The following is a 20,010-nucleotide window of genomic DNA, read 5'->3' on the forward strand; positions in this document are numbered from 1 at the left end:
GGTAAATATTCCATGAAAAAAAATCTTAGTTCTAGGTTAACATATTTCATTATGTCATGGAGGAATAGAGTACAAAACAACACAATAATGAGAAGTTCAATTTAGTAAGTGGAGCAAATGACAGTCTGTGTCAGCAAAAAATGTTCATGCATTCCCACCCGAACACATACACATGATTAACTAAGACATGCCCCAATTATCACTCTAGTGAGTTGGTACAGTCAAGCCAAGGGGACTGTCAGATTCATTCCAGATTTGGACTCCCTCCAAACAGTCTCCGCGTAGGGCTCTTGGGTGACGAGAGCCCAAGAAAATCCAACATCTTCCTGTGGGCAACAGCGATAAGGCATCCATTGAGAAAAGTTAAGAGAATAAATCTCTGCATATTTCATAGCTGTGAGTTATCAAGCACTCTGTAATGATCCTGTTACTCTCTTGTAGAGCACTGTTCCCAGTATCCTACCCATTGACATCAGTCTTTCAGCACTGCCTCTTTGCTTCTGCCTACACTTGGGGACATGGATGGCAGCCTTCCTTACTGGGGAACCCTTGTTGGTCATATGGTATAACATTATTAGCTATCAATTTCTTGATAGCTTCAGATAGCTTGGGTTGAACATTCACTTTTTTTTCTCTTTGTTGCCATTACAGAAGATAATAAAGAAAATCAAGTAATGGAGAAGCAAAAAGACAGCAGACACTAAGCATCTGGTCATCTATCATAGTCATTGTTCCTTCAGTAATCTGATCCCAGGTCTTCATTCTGTTATTCTTCCTCTACTGCTATACTTGCTGTAATTTCTCATAGGGTGGTAAAGAGCATGGGAAAGACACTCAGTCAAATCCATTCTCTGTGTTAACGCAGAGAGTCTTTAATCTCGTTTGCACCCAGTTCTGATTTAACATAGACGCAGAACCTTAACAACTAATTAGTTGGTGCTCTGTTTGGTTGTCATTGTTGATTCTTTTTTTTTTCTTCTTTTTTTTTCTTTTTTTTTTTCTGAACAGGCATTTATTCCCATTAACAGGCTTATACTGTGTGAACTACAGTCTCTTATGGTGGAAGCTATTATCATACCTGCAGGATGCTGAAAGGGAGATCCCACACTGCTGATGTGCATTTGTTGGCAAGGCAGAAATAGACCACTCGTATGATAGGCATGATAAATTTTAGTTCCCTGATGCACTACAACGTAAAGTGAAGAGTGGACAATTCTATCTTCTCTGAAAGGGTGGTATGTCCAGATAGGGAAATAGAAGTAAAAATCATGTTTACATCTGCACAGAACAGACCAGAATTATCTGCTGCAGAATCTCGTTCCTGAGCATTGATTTAATCTCAACAAAATTTAAGCATGTAACAAGGTGTCTGAATTAGGAATGCAAACCTAAAAGGCTATGCTATGGTAAGAGGAAGATCCTGCTTGAGGCTTGTGTATATATATATATGGATAGGTTCTAATTGCTTTCATTTAGCAGCAGAAGCAGCATAATATGACTACATTCTTCATTTAGGTGTTTCTTTTAAGAACATAAATGTGGGTAGGATGAATCTGGGTCTCACTTTACAGTGTATTTGGATAGGAATTTTGGTTGTTAAAGGTTCTTTATGTTTTGTTTTGTTTTTCCTACTAGCTTAGAAGTGGTTTTATTTTCTATGAACATGCACTTTCAGTATGGTGGAATATTTTGACTTTTACTATTTAAAATATTATTGTTTTGAATGGAAAACAATAGTAATCTTAAAAATCATATACGCACCACAGTTATGTCAGCTTGCTCATAATAGTTCATTCTAAGATACACTGACTTAGCCAATGCTTTTTTGCTGTGGGATCATCCCTGGCAGAAGGCTTAATTAAGCTGGTAAAACATCACAGCTACAGTCTGAGTAAGTGTAAAAATGAGCCTCGTCTTCCATTCAGTGTTTTCGCTCCTTTGAAATCTGAGAGCTGATTGATGGCATTTTTTTTCTTTTTTTTTTTAATGACACAATTTTAATTGACCATACACAAAGCTGAAAACGACAAGACTAGAATAGTAGTATTCTAAGTCAACCAGCAAGGGTTGTAAGTGTAAATAAGTTGAAACACTATTACTTTAGCTTCCTTCAGCCCATTTGGAATCCTTGGTAAAATTATTATGGACTGATATAACATCTGAATCATATATCACCTTAAAATTTTTATTCTTAATCTGTACTGTTGTGTTTGTTTTTTCACAGCAATCATCAGATTTTCAGCTGTCAAAGGTTGATTGGCAAGGTAATTATGGGAGATACAAAATTCTATGTACAAATAGTAAATAGTGTTCATTTACTTGGCACATTTCCATAATGCCAGATAAAATTTTCATTTTAACCGTTTGAAACTTCAGATCATTAAATGAGTGGCATTGAAAATGCCCATGACAAATGCATATGGACAGTACCTTTCCCAACTTTGAAACACATTCAAACATATTTGTGAAATAATTGAAGTACATTTAAGAAAAAGTATCAGAAATTTCTTCAGTACTCTGTACACTATCTTTCTTGTTTTGTAAGACCACTTCTGCTTTTGCCATTACTGTACAGATGTTTTTGATGGGCTAGAGAGGTATTTCCCTCTCTTGTTTTTACAGAGGAGTCTCACGGCAGAAAGGCTTCTGTGAAGTAGCTTCTGACCATTAATTTTGTTTCTGGCAATATGGTGTCTCTGTTGTCAACCTGTTCATTTCATAGTGAGGAAGCAGTTAGTGGTGATGTTATTTGTTTGTAAATAAGCTGCGCATTTTTTTCCAGATTTTGACTTCAGAAAGGAGGTGTAAACTTTAGGCATATTTGTTTTAAAAGTTTGCCTCTCTCTCGCTCGTTCCTGTACACATATACATCTGTATTTTAGCCAAGTACTATCAGGATATGGAGCAGTGAACAGTCACAATATCTGGTATATTTCTCCTCACTATCTTATACAGACTTCCTCTTTTGACTGCCTGACAGTGACTGAAGAAAAGTAATTTCTGACACTTTCATAAAAGTTTCAGTGTATTTCTATAAGAGATTATTATCTCTGCTTCGTGTAAGTGAAGGAGGGTCCCTACCTTCAACTCTTCTTTCAGGACCTCACTTTCCTTTGTCGAATTGTTCTATGTGTTCAGAAGCAATTCTGCAGCAGCATTAGTGTTTCCAAGACTGATATTTTTATAGGGGTAGCTCTGATTTTAGACATTAAGGACGGCAGGCTGCTTTTTTTTTTTTTTTTTTCCCCTCACTACTGTACAGAGGAATTATACAGAAATACAAACCATGTTAAGAAAATGAAAAGACCAGTGAACTATTCTGAACAGAATGATGTGCGTTCAAACTGAGACAGAAAAGATGTTCCCCCCAAGGGAAAAAATTAGAGTTATTGGAGAAAAAGTTTAATATCTGGATTCTTAAATGCCATTGCAGGGTCTTGGAGTTTTGGAAGAGCAGATGCCTTCTTATCTTATTTCTTCTGTAGACCACACTTGAAAGTTGGTATGTACTGTCCATTGTGAGTTGTATTGTCCCCTTTGGAAATGTGAAACAGTGCATCTGGAGACTGCATAGCCACAGTATATCAGATGAGGAAGGAGTCTAATAAGGGAATATCAGATATAGGAGCATAGGAAAATAATGCATCTGAGTTATAAAAGGTTTCAGGATTATTATGTTTTCATTTTTGAGATGTTTTCAGAAGTTCTGAATGGGATTAATTTTATCAAATGCATATATAGGCAGTGTAATTCTACATCTGAGCCAGCCATATGCTGCATTTACGTGAATAATGGAGAAAAACAGGTATTCTTGGGAGCGTTTGATCTCTTTCTACAGTAGATGTCTAAAATTTATTAAAAAGGAAGCCAAAGGCAATTAGCTTAGGTGAACATGTTTATACCACAAACTTCTAAAACTAAATGAGATTAATTTCACCTTACATTTTTGGAAACTTTGTTTTTCTAAGTTTTTTCAAGGAAAAAGAAGATTTTCAAGACTGTATTTTATTTTATTCAAAATAGTATTTTCAATCAAAAAGAAAAACTTTGGTGGAGATTTGTGGATCAGGTCTAAATGGCACATAATATCTTTACTAAAAGACTGCTTCATATACATTCATGGATTTTGATTAGTTAATCTTGGAATAGAGACAAACTCACTTTAATATGTATTGTCTCAGAGCCAACACAATTCAGTTGTAAGAAAGAATTTTTCTTAGACAACAAAGTCAGCAGATATGACTGAGAACAAAAGTTTGGAGCTAACCTGTGGCACAAGAATTTCTTATTTTTTTATAGTTATGGACAACATGACAGTTGCATTTTATAATTTATCAAAGACCACTGAAGACAGAAGACTTTCCCTCTTTTACGTGTCTTTGGGATGCTATCCTATGTATATGGTACTTGTATATGGTATGCATATAGTACTTTTAAGATAAAACACACCATGTACACATCAAATATTTTAACTTCCTTTATGCACCTTTTACGCATGCCAAAGATCCTTCTGTGATGTAAAATAGTACTATTATTAATAATGGAAAATTATGGTTAATATACACAGTTTGACTTACCTTTGTAAAAATTTAGTATACATGGAGGGGCAATTGGCCTGTTTCTATTGATCATCATTTACAAGGTATAAAACCCTGCTATAATCTTATTACTCCAGGTTACCAAAAGAGATCTGAACACATCCTGCTTTAGGGCTGTGAGCTACATAGAAGAACAGATTGCTATTGTTAAGAGAGTTATTCCAGTTTGGTACACTTCATCACTTCAGCATTCATTATCAATCCGTATTTACTGTCAGGAGGTCAGCCAATATCATCATCTTCTGTTTGGCTGTGTTCTTTGATCTTAAATTGAAGGTACACTTTTGATAGTCTTTTCCAAGACATCTGTAGGATTGCAAAAATAATAATAGACAGGATTAAGAAGCACTTTATTTTCATTCAGATTTTGACAATTATTCAAAGAGCAAAAGGAAGTGAAATTAAACTAAAATTAAGGTTGCACATTAGAGAAGTGAGGTCCAGCAGACAGAAAGACTTCAAAATATAATGCTGAAATCACCATATTAATTACTGAACAGAATGGACACAGCATCAGGCCATAGTGCTGAATTACTAGGTGTAAAAATCACATATTTTTAACAGAATATTTTTACATTGAAACTCCATGGATCCATTGCTTTGGGAGATATTTTGGCTGCTGACTGATATCTTTTAAAGTAAGATAGCCTATGTTATGGAGTTGTTCCATATGCAGCACAATGCTGTCTGATATAAACACTGTGAAGCCACCTACATGGCATTTACTGTGCCTCTGTTCTCTCTCCCTGGACAGATAGAACAGCAAATGTTCCAGTTCCCTATTAATGAAGGACAGCCTTTCTGCAAAGTTGTAGTGATTGTCTGTGGTCCTTCTGTGTTTGCTTTGTGGATTTTCTACAAATCTTCTTGAACATTAAAAATAATATACCACAGTTTTGAAACAACTTGAAGTAATTAAATGGTGTGTAGTTTCCCACTGAGCTCATGTTTTGTTTTGTTTTGTTTGTTTTTTTTGTCTAGATAATGATAGTACACTGGCTATTTGCAGGTATAAAGGCTCTTTCTGCCACTAAGTGAGCTTTTAAAACTGTCACCTAATGTCAGATATTCTGTAATTTCAGTTCTTACCTCATGCTGTTGTTATTCAGTCCTCTTCTGCAAAGATTTTATAAGTGTATAACCTTAATATCTGTGTTATAATCTCCATAATATGCATATGTTTGCATTTATAAAACTCTTTTACTATTTGCCATTTTGATGAAACTTTTCCTATTGATTTAAAATAGGTCTCCAATTTATTTCCCATTAAAGTAAATGTCAAAAAACTTATTGATTTTAACACAAAGAAGTGGGATCCTAAATACCTCATTTCTTCTTAAGCTGCACCAAGACTGCCCTTGTAGCTTCAACTGAAAACTTGCAATTCAACTAATCTTTTTTTTTTAATGCCTGCTTCTACCTTAAATCATCTTAATTTCCTTTGTAGTCAGTAGAGAGGTGTAGGCATTCATAGCTCACAGCAATGACCTAATTAGACTCTTCTTCAGAAGAATGGATTTCACTTGAGAGCTGTCAGTCTCTTGATTCACTATCCATTCACTAGGGCAATCTATGATGAGATTAGGTGACATACAGGTATCAATGCCATGCACCCTCACAGTCAATTTAATTGCCTAAATGTCTTGTTTCATGGAATCATCGAGTCATAGAATGGTTTGTGTTGGAAGGGACCTTAAAGATCATCTAGTTCCAGCTCCCCTGCCATGGGCAGGGACACCTTCCACTAAACCAGGTTGCTCAAATCACCATCCAGCCTCCCCTTGAACACATCCAGTGATGGGACATTCACAGCTTCTCTAGGCAACCTGTTCCAGTGCCTCACCACCCTCATGGTGAAGAATTTCTTCCTTATGTCTAATCTAATCGTCCCCTCTTTTAGTTTAAAGCCATTACCCATTGCCCTATTACTACAGGGCCTAGTGAAATGTCCCTCTCCAGATTTCTTGTAGGCCCCCTTTAGGTACTGGAAGGCTGCTATAAGTTCTCCCCTGAGCCTTATTTTCCACTTGCTGGACAACCCCAACTCTCTTAGCTTGTCTTCACAGGAGACGTGCTTCAGCCCTCTGATCATCTTTGTTGCCCTCCTCTAGACTCACCTCAAGAGGTCCACAACCTTCTTATGTTGGGGGCCACAGAGCTAAATGCAGCGCTCAAACTGACGTTTCACCAAAGCAGAGTAGAAGGGGAGAATCACCTCCCTCAACCTGCTGGTCACACTTTTGATGCAGCCCAAGATGGGCTTTCTGGGATACAAGCACACATTGCTGGATCACGTTGAGCTTCTCATCAACCAACATCCCCAAGTCCTTCTCTTCAGGGCTGCTCTCATTCCGTTCTCCATCCAGCCTGCATTTGTGCTTGGGGTTGCCCCAACCCATGTGCAGGATCTTTTGCTTGGCCCTGTTGAACTTAATGAGATTCACATGGGCCCAGCTCTGAAGCCTGTCCAGGTCTAATGGGATATCACAAAATCTTCAGCTGCCCATCACCTTAGTCTCCAGGTGCCCATTCAGAATGGTGCAGATCTCCTTTACTTTGTCATATGTTAGCACCTTAAAAATTACTCCTATCTGAATCCTATTATTGCATTTATGGCCTGGCCCAAAGAATTGTGGTCAATGGAGTCAAATCCAGTTGGTGGCCAGTCACGAGTGGTGCTCCCCAGGGCTCAGCACTGGGGTCAGTTCTGCTTAATGTCTTTATCAATGATCTGGATGAGGGGATTGAGTGCACAATCAGTATTTTTTCCTTTTCAGTAATTTTGCAGATGACACCAAGTTGGGTGGGAATGCTGATCTGCTGGAGAGTAGGAAGGTTCTACAGAAGGATCTCGACCAGCTGGATTGTTGGGCTGAGGCCAATTGTATGAGGTTCAACAAGGCCAAGTGCCAGGTCCTGCACTCGGTTCACAACAACCCCAAGCAATGCTACAGACTCGGAAAAGAGTGGCTGGAAAGCTGCCTAGTGGAAGACGGTCTGGGGGTGTTGGTTGACAGCAGCTGAACATGAGCCAGAAGCGTGCCCAGGTGGCCAAAAAGGCCAACAGCATCCTGGCTTGTATCAGAACCAGCGTGGCCAGCAGGACTACAGAAGTGATTGTCCCCCTGTCCTCGGCACTGCTGAGACCCCACCTCAAGTACTGTGTTAAGGTTTGGACCCCTTATCATAAGAAAGACATTGAGGTGCTGGAGAGAGTTCAGAGAAGGGCAACGAAGCTGGTGAGGGCCCTGGAGCACAAGTCTGATGAGGAGCAGCTGAGGGAGCTGGGGCTGTTTAGCCTGGAGAAAAGGAGGCTGAGGGGAGACCTTATCACTGTCTGCAACTACCTGAAAGGAGGTTGTAGCACGTACAGTGTTGGACTCTTCTTCCAAGTAGCAAGTGATAGGACAAGAGGAAATGGCCTTAAGTTGTGCCAGAGGAGTTTTAGATTGGATATTCGGAAAAAATTCTTCACAGAAAGTGTTGTCAGGCATTGGAACAGGCTGCCCGGGGAAGTGGTGGAGTCATCAACCCTGGAGGTGTTTAAAAGGCATATAGATGAGGTTCCTAGGGGCATGGATTAGTGCCAGAGTTAGGTTAATGGTTGGACTTCATGATCTAGAAGGTCTCTTCCAACCAAAATGATTCTATGATTCAATGATTCTATGATTCTTTGATTCTATGACTCAAGTACTCTTTGATGTCTCAGGGACACTAGATGACTGTGTTAGGTAGTGGAATTATACTTCTACCCTAAGATCATTAAGTAACACCTACAGGATGGGCTTCAGCTCAGTGTTAAGATATCTAGGTGTCTACATGCAGATGTCTGTATGAGAAGCAGGTTAAACTGCAACCACCAGCTGAGATCAAGCTGATATAACACTACGAAGGCTGGTTGTGGGGATTCAGTTTACCTTGAAGTAGAGATCTGGGCTCAAATCAATTGCTCTAACATGCTCATCTAGCGCAAGTTGAGATCCCTTAGGGAATCTTGCTTGACCTTTAGAAGCTAGTCCAGAAATGCCTGGTCTCTTACAGGTCCTGTGCCCCACCTGCCACCCTAGAGCAGGTGCACTGGACGGTCTATCGAGTCCACACTGTCCTCACTGGAAAACAATGTAGTGAAGCTGCTCTTCTGTGATTTCTTTTCTTGGATGAAAACATCTGAATTCCACTCTAATTTTTGCACTTAAAAAGAGTTGTGATACCAGTTTTTATTTCTGATGCGTGAGTCTACGCTTTGTCATTTAATGGCCTGCTCATTTACTCTATCTTTTCTTCCTTTTCATATGTTTTTGTCTTTGTTTATATTACTCTGCTCAGTGCAGTCAGATTAATGCAGGATTTTTGAATGTTTTTAGTTTGTTTTCTAGTTGAGCTATATTTCATTCCCCAAGCATATTTTTGTTATCCTCAGAAGAAAAGGTGCCAGATAATGCCATACTTTTGTCCATGTTACACGTAAGGACCATATTTATCTAGCAGCCTCTAATGTACTGCAACTTGCTGTTCTTCAAAGCAAAGTATCAGCCTCAACAATGATGTTTTATCTTTTTGGGCACTTTTCCTAATCTTGCTATAAGCGTGAAGTGGCTGACATGTAGTCATCTTGTTCAGTAGCACCACAATCACAGATGAAATTTTGTCAGTGGGTTTGTCCCTGTCACCTGCAGTTTTACATCATTATAGTGTTTTTGTTAGAACTGAAGTACAAACTACATGAAAGGAAGGCATTGTCTTATCAAGATGAAAAAAAGATACCAGTACAGCAAGATTTCTGCTCTGATTCTTTTCTCACACTATTGTAAAACAGGTTTCACATCAGCATCACCTCAGAGTAAAGTTAGAATCAACTCCTTTTTCAAAAATGACTGATCATGTATGACCTTACTTGGTACCAGGTCATTGACTCACAGCTTGGCAGTAGGCAGACATTTGCTGTCAAACAGAGCTATTCTCAGCTGACTCTGAATCAACATATTGCCTCCATCATGCTAAATTGCTTGCAAATCTCAAACCAGAATTGTACGGTGAAAAAAAAATTCAAAGCTTGTTGAAAATCAACTAGGACAACTAGCACTAAACAGAAAGCTTTGGATTGATGCACAGTTTGTTTTCTGACTGAAGTTTCTCTAAAAAAGTGTGTTCCCCGCTGTGCAAATTTATCACTCGCAGCCTTTGGGACTTGTTTGTTTCCCTTGCAGTTTATGCTGCTGGCTCTACTTTGGCAAAGCCATCTGTTGTTCTTTCCTCTTTCTTAGTGTTTCTTTCTCCCTGCGTCCTCCATTCCAAGCCTGCATTAACTGTTGTGTGTCTCAAAGGGTGTTTGAGATCTTTTTGTTGTATCATGCGACACTGTCAACTGCCAGTAGTGGACAGCCCTGAGTTCCTTCTCATATCCTCCAAAAAGTATAAAACTGCTTTAAGACATAAATGATTTTTAACCTTCTGGAAGGTTTCTTCATCTACACTTGGTTCTTGCATCCCTGTTGCACAACGTGCATATGTTTCTTCTTTCTCCCCCAACCTCAAATTTTCCTATCTCAATATTGATAACTCTTGCAAAATAAGGATTCTTGTCATAGCTCACAATTTTTCTTGTTAGTCCTTAGTCCCTGAAATCATCTAAATGAAGAGTATTCTCAGCTTTTATTTTAAAACATATTTCAGGATCCTTTGTTTGAAGAGATATCATAAAAATCCTGCTGCAAATACACTCAGAATGAACATGGCCTAGAAGACTGGATTACTGAATCAAAAACTGGCACACAACTATTCCTTAACTCTTACAGTTTTTAAAAAAATCACATAACTGATTAATTTTTAAAATATGGGAGAAGTTTTTCATCTGCCTCTGTGATTTAAGAAAAAGAAAAGTCTTTCTTGGATAAGTATTCTTAGGTGTAAACGCTAAAGGAAAGTTGTAGTAGGACTGAATTATGTCAATCGTTTGAGTCTGAATAGGCTTTGTAGTATGTATATTCTATTTTTAGTCTGAAATATCTTGTTTTTTAAAGCAAGCCACAGTAATTTTAAACACTTGTGAGTGCATAGAGTGCTGGAACACTGTGTTAGCTCAGACATGTGGTTATGAGCATTTATACTCTATTGTTTGGATTCTTCTGTGTGCTTTGTAGCTTATATCCCCTGTGCACAGCTTTATTTGCCTCTATGCAGTAGCGCGGGTGACTTCATGAATCATGCTTTAAGTAAGAGGGAGAACACAGAGAACAGCTTTAATAAGGAAATAGTGAATGGAGGAGCACTTATTTTGTACATAGCTACACAATAATAAATTTATGTCACAACTAACTACTCTGTAATTTTACAGAGTATCACATTTGGTTGTTTTCTTGCTCATAAACTACGATTTTATATTGAAACCCCAGTATTCGCTGAGAGAAGTTTTAACACAAAAAGGCTGGCCTATTCATTCTGCTATTTCATACAGGGGTACAAATAGCAACTGATAAATTGCAAAAGATTTTCCATGTGGGCAGCAATAGAGGTGATATGAAAGGATACAACATGGACTTTGTGTTAATTCCAGAGTCTCGTACCGTCATGTGTGTTGCTTTTAATGATTGTTTTTTATTTTAGAGAAGGTGAAATAGCATTTTTCAGATGTTACAAAACATATATGTTGAAATGAGTTCCCCCAGCAGAAAAGGGGAGCAAGTGCATTAATGCAAGTTTTTAAAAACTTGATCAGTTTACCAAGTCAAACTAGTTATTCTGCCTGTATAATGTAATCTGTGCTACACTGTAAAATATTATCCTTTAGCTTTCAATAAATGACAAGCAGTTGATAAAGCCCTCTGAGGAATTTGCCATCCCTCTGCCTATCCATCTGTCCTGCCATCTCTGGCTTTTGGAGAAACAGCTGTCTTTAAACATTTTATAGTAATTCTATGCCAAAGGAATGCATGCATTAGCAAAGCAAGTATTGTCTTGTGCATCCTAAAGGTGATTAATTTTTTAACGGGTTTTAAGAGATGCATTCATTTATTCAATAGGCTGAACAATAAGCATGAACTGTGGAATGTAGATTACTTCCTATTGCTTCAGTTGTTAAGTAGCTGATACTTCCCAACGGAAAAGCAAAATATTTATCCCACAGTTTGTGTTAGCATCACACAAAATTATATACAACATTCATAATGAAGAGATAATAGTAATTTTGCATTGTTTTGAGCAAATGCAGTGAATAAACTTCGAGGCTCAACAGTTTATTCCAATGAAAAAATATCAAATTTGTGTAAAGTGAAACAAAAATCCTGCTCTATACCACATAATATGTACTATTTACGTATTGCTATTATTGAATCAGGTTTTTTTCATCTGCGTGTTTTAACGAGTAACAAGAGCTATGGAACACTGAAGAGAGCAGAGAATTATTCAGAATATGATACATTCAGTCACTTAGATGGGATTCATCCTGTTTAAGGGTGCAAGCTGGCTGCCTAACTATAGTCAATTGGGACTTTTATACAAAGTCAAGGGTACTTCCCACTGCAGCCTCCATCCACGACTAGAGAATGACATGAATCTCCCATAGACCTTGTATCATATTTGTGAGTCTCATGTAGATGTCTTAGGTACCCTAGAGCATATAAATGTAACTTCAGAGCTACTTGCAGGCTTATGAGTTTTGATCTAAATGGCCACAGAGTAGATATCTGCACTTGAGGTAGTCATTCTATTTAATATTCATTAAAAAGTAAAAAAAGAAAAAAAAAACTAGGGCATGATTTGTATTACTATGCTGTGTGTGTGGTGAACTGCCTGCTAAAATGCCTCTTGCTCTTTGCTGTGCAAGGTGCTTAGTGCTCAGCTCAGACACAGAATTACATGTGGTCAGATGAATTCCAGGCTTTTTTACTAATAAATGAAAAGTGCCTGTTGAAAATATTAAGGGACTGGCAATCTGGATTCTCTTCTTGATTGAAAAGGTAACTCAAAGAAACTCTAATCTCAGAAAGCATTATCTTCCCTGTCACTGCTAAGAAGAAGCAAATCAATCCAATTACTAGATTATTATGAAAAAGTGTGATAAGGTCCACTTATATTATTTACCGGGGCTTCACTTCATCCAAGTGGTTAGTGCACTTGGATCCCTGAAGTGCGCTGCTGTTCCTTGTGAAAGAAAATTAGCAGGAAGCAGACAAGAGAGTAGTAAATTACCTTAATCTCCTTTTAATTACAAACGTGGAGACCTGCAGACAGGTTTTGAACTGGCTGGATTTAAACGGTAGAGCAGCAAAATCCTGGCTTGCACGTTATAAATTAAAGAACAAAATTCCTCTTGCCTGGACAGGTCATGCTGTTTTTTCTCCAGCAAAATGTTAGATTTCAGTACAGCTTTTCCTTCTTATCACTTTGTTCAGTGAGACCCTTTCATGGCAGCTGATAGTATAATGGTTCTTACTAATAGTGAATACTTTAATAATATTTTAATTCTGAAGCACTTACTCACTGTATTGGTTTTGACTGGGATTAGATTTAAATTTATTCATAATAGCTGATATGGGGCTGTGTTTTGGGTTTGTGACCAAACCAGTGTTGATACCACAGGGATGTTTTAGCTATTGCTGAGCAGTGCTTACAGAGTCAAGGCCTTTTCTGCTCCCCATACCACCCCACCAGTGAGTAGGCTGGGGGTGCACAAGGAGTTGTGAGGCGACACGGCTGAGACAAATGACCTCAGCTGACCAAAAGGTTGTCCCATGCCATATGAAATCATGCACAGCAATAAAACTGGGAGGGTGGAGGTTGGCGAGGGCTGCCATTGCTCAGGAACCCGCTGGGCATTTGTTGATTAGAGGTTACCAACTGGGTTTTTTGCATCTCTTGTTTTTTCTTGTGTTTTTCTTCTCCCTCTTCCCTGCATCCTTGCTCTCTTTGCTGTCTTTTTTTTCCCCTTCAATTCTTTAAAAAATTCTTAGCTGTCTTTATCTCACCCAAAGTTTTTTCACATTTACCCTTCCAATTGGATTTGATTGCTATCTTAGTCTGTTCAGATTAAGAGTATCTCTGAAGTAGAACCATGTTGTATGTGGTACTGAACGCATATAAAACAAACTAATGACAGAACTCTAACATGTTCAGATTTGTTCCTTGGCTATCAGGCTTACTAGTATAACTAGTTAACCACTTCCTTTTGATGATTATTTACTTTGCTGGTGAGAAAGTTTCAATATGATCTTTTCAGTGAGATTAGACTAGTTTATTGGAGTGGAGGTGAGTGGGCAAGTAATAATAGTAATAATAGTAATAATAGTAATAATAATAATAATAGTAATAGCGATAATAGTGATAACAGTGATAATAGTAATAGTAATAGTAATGATGATGATGATGATGATGATGATGATGATGATGATAATAATAATAATAATAATAATAATAATAATAATAATAATAATAATAATAATAATAATAAAAATCTGAAGAATTAAGAACCAGGGAGATTTTAGCAAGATTTCTATGGAAATTCCAGGTAGATTCCTGACAATGCCTAGTCTGATTTTCTGCTGCATTTTCTCAGTAGCCTCAATGTGAACAGCTTCAAGAGGCTTTGGGATGCTGTATCTGGTAGCTGTTTAAACCTAACATATGCTATTACATGACTACTCAGGGTGTCAGCTGGCTGCTTTCCAGTTTGGTTGTGTCCTTATACACCAGTTCAGCAGTTCATCAAAATTATCCCTTTTATTGAGGAGAGCATCAGTAAAATTTTATCCTGTTAATTCAGCCATTTTTTTCTCAAAAACTATCCTGAACTAAAAGGGATAAAATAGTTATATGTAAATTAATGTCCATATTTATAAGTAGTTAATAATTCCTTTTATGTCCCTAGTTTGATACTGAGTCTATGCCCTTTTAAAGGCTTGTCATCTTTAAAAATTCTGAAAACCTAGTCAAACACTTCATTGTAATCTACCAGATCTTTATTTTTTATTTACTTGTATCTTGACTGTTAGACTGACTGATGCTTTTCCATTTACTTGTCTGTGATATCCATTCCATTCCAATATATAAGTATTGAATATCAGAGGTGTTTTCAAAACAAAGAATGCAGGGAGTTTGGAAAAGCCATGTAAAAGTTCCTGTTTGTGACTTTATATATTAATTAAATAACAACTTAATTTTGTACATAAGACAAGAAAGAACTCTGGGAAACTGTAAATCCAAACAACTGAAAAGAGGTGACATGTCTATCATTTTTGTTGACAGTCTACCCCTTTCTTCTGGAATTTCCAGATTACCAGTAACCTGGTCAGGCTGCTGGACACCCACAAATCAAATGGCTGCTGGGCATGTGCAGGCCTATTTTACGTTGTATGATGAACAGAAGAATGAGACTTAGCCATAGTCTGTGCAGTTGATTCATGCATGTACCACAAGCCTAACATGATTTTATCTCACAAATCTAAATAATCCCAGAGAGAAATATAGGGTACTGCACCACAGAAGTAATTTTCTGCTTTTTCATTTTTAAATGTTAGCAGGTATGGAAATGTTTTGCCAATAAGTTAAGGGAAGGATAGGCTATCCCTTTTGTTCCCAAGAATGAAAAGTCATTCAGTCCAGTCTGATTAATGTAGAAAATGAATAATGATCCCAAATAAATATTTCTGGTTTCTCTATGAAAATATTTTAGACATTTATATCATTGTTATTAATTCTATTTTACACAATAAAAGCAATGTTGCTACATGTTTTCAGAAAATATGACCAGTTATGCTCTTTATATGCTCCTTATCATACTCTGAATGAATGATAAATGAATGGCAAAGAGACAAAAAGGTAAAATAGAAAAAAAAAGTTAAATAACATCACCATTACAGTGATGTGCCTATGAAGGTACTGCATTTTAGGATGTACAAAAAATGTTCATCTCATTCATAACATCAGAATATCCATAGTATCAAGAGTTCTAAGAAGGCTCATGTTTATGAGAAATAGGTTTGTCTATTTAACTGTAATATTGATAAAAGGCTTCACTAGATATTGAGGGGCTAATTTTTCTTTTTTAAACTGTGTATCCTGTCTGACAATATTCAAAGGGGGTAAATAGGATGATTAAGCTAGATTTTTTGTCAGTGATGGCACTGTGACAAGGGATTCTGTCTGTGACAGTCAACATGGTTTTATGGAAAATGTACTTTGTCAAACAAAGTGATGTCTTTTTACATGGTAAGTTTAGCTGATAACTGCAGTTGATAACTGCATTGACATAATAGTTTTAAACTACTATAAAGCAGTTGTCCTTGTCTTTCTTTAAATTCTGATGAAAATACTGCTATGCAAAATCAACAAAGCGTAAATACCAGGCAAGAAAAATATTTCAGAAAGTAATTACAAACGAAATATCATTTTACAACAGGATGTATAACCAGATGCCTCTGAAAAGTTAGTTCTTACTTTTCAGCCTCTATCAACGATCTGGTCGAATCTGCTGAGAATGGGTAATTAGTGAGTAGTAAGTAATGGAGAAAAACCAACTCTACTAAATTATATTTCTTGAGAAAATTACTTTTCTCTGGACAGCATATGTTTTAACAGAGCCAAATGAAAGGGCATACATCAAGAAGCAAAATATTTAGGTCACACTTACAGGATTGGATATGGTGCCCTGGTGTTCAGTGACATTGAAGGACTTAGAGGAAATAATAGCTAATTAAGTGAACATGAGCTCCCTCGGTAACACTACAGCTAAGTAGGTGAACATGTTTTTGAGACACATAGCGAGAAAAATATTAAATAGAAATGAGGAGGCTGTATTTGTGTACGCACTTGAGAGATTTTTACTAGCATACCTACATGCATTTTTGGTGGATACCTTTAAAAGGGATATTGAAATATTAAAAGTAGTATAGCAAAAAATTACAAGGGCAATTTAAGATTTGGGAAACTGGTAAAGTATACGAAATATAAGATTATGAAGTCATTGTCTTCAAGCTCATACATGGAAAAAACCAATTCTGTCATGAGACAGAGCTTTAACCCACTGAAGTAGGTAGTGATTGGAAAATATACTAATTCAGAATGCAAACACAAAGCAGAGCTTAAAATTCTAGATTCATATAATTATTTAGGTTGAAAGGGACGACTAGAGGTCATCTAGCCTAATCTCCTGCTCAAAGCAGTGCTAACCTTAAACTTAGATCACTTTGAGCAAGGCCTTGTCCACTTAAATTTGAAAGTCCCTGAGGACAGAGATTTCACAGCCTTGTTAAGCAGCCTGTTGCAGTCCTTACCCACTCATTCTGAGATTTTTTTTTTGTATATTCAGCTGATATTTACTGCAGCTTATAGCCATTGCTTCTCATCTTTCAACTGTGTACCTCTGAGTGGAATATGGCTCTGTCTTCTCTTTTATTTCCTTTAAAACCAGTTTTCAGGTAGATGCTTAACAGCACAACTACTGAAAATAGAATGTGATCTGGCGATAAGTAAACCCCTCTATTTTGTGAGTGATTTGGGTGAGGTTTCCAAGAGATGTAGGGTTCGCACTAATTGTGGGCCTGATACAGGAATTTTTGTGTGAAATTCTGATTCCTACCACTTAGTTTAGCTAAATTAAGTTTTAATTTACTGTAGAAGTTCCTGTCAGATTCATGATGCTATGAAGTCAATGAATTGCAAAAAATACTCTGGTATAGTAATTAAGAGCACTAAACTGTTTCTGGATAGCAAGGGAATAAAGTCCTTCCCTGTCCTATTAGTGATGCTTATCATATTTTCCCAACAGTGTTGAGCTGATAGTTTTGTTATTGGTTTGGACTCATTCTCAGTAGCCTTGTTAATTGTATTTACTGTCTTATGGAGATTAAATAATAGGTTGAAATTAATACTCAGAGCATAAATTTGGGATTTTCCTTACATACATTTACATGTTTCTAGGATAGACTTTCACACCTTTTCTAGTCACTGAAGACTCTCTTTTTAATCACTTCAGAGAAAAAAAGAATTTCTAGTTAAAAACAATCACGATCCAGGAGTTCAGATAGGTAGGATTAATTGTGCCCCAAAGTGTCTACTGCTATCCACTGACCATGGAAAGAAGCATATGCAAATGATTTAGGATCTGATATGGTACACCATGAGCATTTATAGTTGGGTGAGATGAGTCCCAAGAAAGATTGTGTGAGAAAATAAGTATTTATAAAGAAAGTATACACATAAACCACAAATTTCTGAATTTAAAAAACATAATCTTTATATTATTTCTCTGTCCTAAGGAGAGTAACAAAGGTGATGAAAAGAGTAGAGGGCATGACTTATGAGGAGCAACTAAGGATACTAGGTTTCTTCAGCTTAGAGGCTCAGGGGTCACCTTATTGCTGTCTACAACTAAAACGTGAGGGGGAGTAGGGAGGGAGGTACTGTCCTCTTCTCTCTGGTGTTTGGTGATAGGACAAAAAAGAATGGCTTAAAACCACATCAGGAGAAGTGCAATCTGAGTATTAAGAAAAACTTTTTTACTGAGAGCACAGTCAACTACTTGAACAAGCTCCCCAGGGGAGTGGTCATGGCCCCAAGCTTGTCGCTGTTTAGGAAGGATTTGGACAATGGTCTTACATATACGGTTTAACTTTTAAGTTGCCCTCTGTGGAGCTTGGTATTGGACCTGATAACCCTCATAAGTACCTTCCAACTCAGGATATTCTATGGTTCTGTGATTATTTTTTTCTTTCATGATCCCAGTGTGTGAATAAGTATATATAAAAAAGAAATTCTTCACCATGAGTGTGGTGAGGCACTGAAACAGCCTGCCCAGAGAAATTGTACATGTCCATCCCCGGAAGTGTTCAAGGCCAGGTTAAATGGGGCTTTGATCAGCCTGGTCTAGTGGAAGATGTCACTGCCCATGCAGGGAGGTTGGAACTAGATGATCTCTAGTGTCCCTTCCAATCTAAACCAGTCTATGATTACATAATAGATTCATATCACAGAATCACAGAATCACAGAATCACAGAATGTTAGGGTTTGGAAGGGACCTCAAAAGATCATCTAGTCCAATCCCCCTGCCAGAGCAGGAACACCCAGATGAGGTTACACAGGAAGGGGTCCAGGCGGGTTTTGAATGTCTCCAGAGAAGGAGAATCCACAACCTCCCTGGGCAGCCTGTTCCAGTGTTCTGTCACCCTCACTGAGAAGAAGTTTCTTCTCAAATTTAAGTGGAACCTCTTGTGTTCCAGCTTGAACCCATTACCCCTTGTCCTATCATTGGTTGTCACCAATAAGAGCCTGGCTCCATCCTCATGACACTCACCCTTTATATATTTATAAACATTAATGAGGTCACCCCTCAGTCTCCTCTTCTCCAAGCTAAAGAGCCCCAGCTCCCTCAGCCTTTCCTCATAAGGGAGATGCTCCACTCCCTTCATCATCTTTGTGGCCCTGCGCTGGACTCTCTCCAGCAGTTCCCTGTCCTTCCTGAACTGAGGGGCCCAGAACTGGACACAATATTCCAGATGAGGTCTCACCAGGGCAGAGTAGAGGGGAAGCAGAACCTCTCTCAACCTACTAACCGTCCCCCTTCTAATATGTCGGCTGCTATTTATATTTCATGGCTCATGGCGACATTTTGAATATAGAATCTGCTAGTGCCTGTTCAGGAAAATTGTACCTCTTCAGGCTTTTGGTCATAATTTTATACGCATGATAGTAATTATCACTCTGAATATTTAAGAATCTATTTAAAGATAGAATCAACATTTTCTTGTATTTAATACATTTCTCAAATATTGATTTAGTTTTACTAGGGTTTAGTGGAAGATCAGCTCTTGCTTCAAATGCCTACCTTAAGTAACAATGCCCTTTACTTCCAAGAATAATATTTTAAAACTGGTATGTTTCTGAGATTAAAGCTGAAGTCTTCATTGGTCCCTTGAGATCTAAAGGACATAGCGGATTATGGTTTTGTTCTTTGTTTTGATTAGTATTCATTGAGTGTTTTCTTGTTTAAAAATTGACTGCCACAAAAATAATTTGTTTCATGGACCTACAAACTAATATTTACATTTACAGTTTTCAATTGAATTACTTTTAAAAAATAACCTTTATGAATTATAGATTAATAACTGACCCATGTACCTCTTTCAGAGCACAAAGAAAAATAATACAGAGCATTAAAGAGAGATAAAGTTTGTAAAGTTACAGTTCAAACAACATACAAACTCATGGAAGTTACAAGCACATTTTTACATTTAAGGACGCGTGACTATTTTGATGATTTCCAAGGAATATCCTCTAAAACTAATACAAATATGGATTATGTATCATATCTATAACTATCCGTGAGCATTCCTCGAAACCTAAAAGTGCACCTAATAACCTGAAGACAGCAGTTTATAACAATGTTTTTTAATAAATATTCATATCTTTGTGTAATCAAAC

Source organism: Caloenas nicobarica, chromosome 1 (assembly GCF_036013445.1).
Source record: "Caloenas nicobarica isolate bCalNic1 chromosome 1, bCalNic1.hap1, whole genome shotgun sequence".
In the NCBI taxonomy this organism is placed as follows: Eukaryota; Metazoa; Chordata; class Aves; order Columbiformes; family Columbidae; genus Caloenas; species Caloenas nicobarica.